The sequence below is a fragment of the Pagrus pagrus genome, assembly GCF_965226575.1.
Source record: "Pagrus pagrus genome assembly, chromosome: 9".
NCBI classification, from domain to species: Eukaryota; Metazoa; Chordata; class Actinopteri; order Spariformes; family Sparidae; genus Pagrus; species Pagrus pagrus.
Window position 1 is genome coordinate 20,357,674 of NC_140193.1, and position 3,141 is coordinate 20,360,814.

A 3,141-nucleotide genomic window follows, 5' to 3' on the forward strand; every position below is an offset into this window, starting at 1 on the left:
GGAACGCCAGATTTCTCCTCTGCTTTCGCCACATATTATTCAACTATTTGATTCTGGCATCATGACAGGCTAGATGTCAAAGCCAGTTTGCAATGGGATGTAATCTCACACGGTGTATTTCATGACCTGTTTGCCCTCTCTCTTCTGTCTGGCAGCTACGCCTCCATTTCTGTGGTCTGTTTCTATGGTTCCCTTTTTTGTCTGACTTCCACACATGCCATGTCCCATCCTCATTCACAGCTTCTAGTACTAGACTTGGACGGTCCATGAATGCCAACCATCTGATCGAACTAACGGTCCAGGAGGAACAGGCAGACCCTCTTGTGCTGACTGCCAGTCATTTTAGCACAATAGCTGATCTAAATGCTTCTACCTACTGCAGCATACATTTCAGTAGCTTCTTCATTATTCAAAACATTAGTGTGAGGTTTTTGGAAATGTGCTCATTCCCTCTCTTGCCAAGAATTAGATGAGAAGATCAATACCAATTTACTATTGGCCCATTATATATTAGGCTTAAGCTGGTTCGCTTATCTAAGAAGAGGGAAACTGCTATCAGTGAGTTCCTGAAGCATCTTCTTGTTGCCTAGCAACCTCAAAGTGACAAAAGGACTTCAGGAAGTCCCGGCTAAAACCTCCATACAACCACAACGGTCCGGTTTTACACTTCTGCTTCTGAACAGATTGAACAAACAAGAAATAACGTGTTTATCAGTGAGCTTTAGAGGTACTCGTAGACAGACTTCATTACCTTTGGACAGAGCCAGGCTAGCTTTTCCTCCAAAGTTTCCAGTCTTTATGCTAAGCTAACTGTCTGCTGTCTATAGTCTTACATTTAAAGGTCATATTCATATCATTTTTATGTAGACAAATAATTTAAAAAGCTGTACGATAACACATCTACTCGTACTGTGACAGGACAAAAAAAAAAACCTGCATGGAGGAAAGTGAGTGAGGAAGGCCCGCTACCTGGTAAGTCATGGAAACTTGTCTCAGCACAGCCCTGATTGATCCGAAATCCATTCTGGGAACAAGCAATTTAAAAGTTGTTTGCTTGTCGTCTAGTTGACAGACCTGACAAAGCATGGCTTCAGGCTTTCTATAAGGCATGATGTATGACATTTTAAACATGGGCTGTTTGCTGTCAGTCTTGATTTTATCCTTTTCTAATGACAGTTTCTTTTGCTTTTTCTGTTGCGTCATTCAAGAGATAAGCCACTGTCTCTACAATAAGACCTTCCCCATTGAAGTCTCTTCAGCAGACAGAAGGCCGGGTGAAAGAAAATATTGGCTGGTTCTAATGGCGTTGACTGCAAAGCACCATTTAATGTATAGAGAACAGTGCAAGGTATACAGGACGGTAATGATTTGCCTATAAATCAAGAGGAAGCTACTTATTATTATTATTTCAAAGATTAAGATTGATGAAAGGAATAAACAGAGAAAGAGAAAAGACAGATTGAGAGTTACACTGGAAGTCCTCCCACAAATTCACTCCTACTCTTCCTCTTGTGCCCACGCACTCTCTGTTACTGTGACGTCCACTCATCCTTTTTACTCCTCCGCTTGGCTGCGGAGGCGTACTGCTCTCCTCTCATTCATACACTGCCACGCTATTTCCATATTTCTGAGTGGACAACGTGCAGTGAGTTGAAATTTCTGTGCAGGAAGAGGAGGCAGAGGAGGAGGAGGAGGAGGAGGAGGAAGCACCATGTTTGGCTTCATCCGAGCACATCAGATTTCCGATCATGCTGAGATCGTGATCAGAGCTCACATGAGATGCCAAGCTCTGCAGATGGAATTATGTCATCTTTGTACACGGGAAAACAGGGCAAAATGTGATCCGGCCATATCCTCCAATCACTACCACAGTCTCTTTAGGTACAGAAATAGTACAATTCAACTAAAAAGAACAAACATGAGTTTTAAACTTAGTTCCTTCCTCCCAGGTTCCTGTTATTTAAACACGAGGAGTGATGCCAACCCAGAATGGTCAGTAGTCATCACTGATTATCCGGACAAACATGCTGTGTCACTCAACTGTGCTGATCTCACCACTCTCTGTGAGATCAGTACATATTAATACAGGCATGACATCATAATGACGACTCCACACTGCCCCGAGTCTGACCTGCCAGGAAGATTCAAAACATACAGTAGGTCAGTAAACTCAAGGGTTTCAAGTTTCAAGTTTAGGGAGGACAATTACTGGGAACTGTCCCAGCTATGACCATTATAGTCTTAACCAATGAGAGCAGTGTGTTCCTAATGGTGTATGATGTGGTGTGCTGGTCCGAACAGTGCATTTAGAAAGGGTCATGTTAACTTGGAACAGAAAAGAAAAAAAGGTCACTCTGACCCTGATGACCAATGGATTTGATTTAAACGCTAATGATTCTTCGTGATCTCTTTATAGGACATGTGAATGTGTTTAATACTCAAAACAAACATTTCAGACCCTGTCAAAGCTGTATTTTACTCAACCAGCTGATCCACCAGGGTTTTATAGGGCATGACAGCCATTTCTGGACTACTTTAAATTGGAATCCGCTGCTTTAGACAATAAAGCAAAAGACTATTGATTGAAAATCTGTATTATCTGTGACAACTTGTACATTCTTAAAATTCTTATTTTATAATTTTATCATCGTTGTTATTTTCTTTACATCTCATGGATGGATACGGTCTCCTCGGTTGTACGTAGTGTATGTTTATGCATTTAAAAACCAATAAAAACATGTAAACAATAATGAAGTTGAATTTATTTTCTCCTTGTGGAGATTTTTCCCTCAGTCTGTTCCTTTTTCACACACTTTAAGAGTACAGCAAAACTTAATTATCTTTTAGTAAATAAAAACTGTAAAATGGTTAAAAAAGTGACAAAAAAACTAAAACTGTAAAGAAAATAAATACTTAAAGCAGCCACAAGGAGCTTTCATTTGTTGATTCTGGCACCTCCTGTGGACAAAAGCGGTATGAGAACCTCCAAGTTATTAAGATCTTGATCTAGCTAGTAGATCATATTTTTAACAACTAATATCTTTTTTCAACACAGCATTTTGCAGGATGCATGGTAATGAGGTCATGTATCCATTTTGTGGCTGTGTAAGATTATTAACTTTAATATGATAATGCTGAAAG

General features: G+C 40.1%; 1 long non-coding RNA gene across 1 annotated transcript; it reads left to right on the forward strand.

The window, feature by feature from the left end:
* The first annotated feature begins 621 nt into the window (after positions 1–621).
* Positions 622–1,725, forward strand: LOC311262397. The gene is made up of 3 exons (XR_014623248.1): positions 622–727; positions 919–972; positions 1,209–1,725. It is a non-coding gene; the product is annotated as an uncharacterized lncRNA (long non-coding RNA).
* The last annotated feature ends 1,416 nt before the right edge of the window (positions 1,726–3,141 follow it).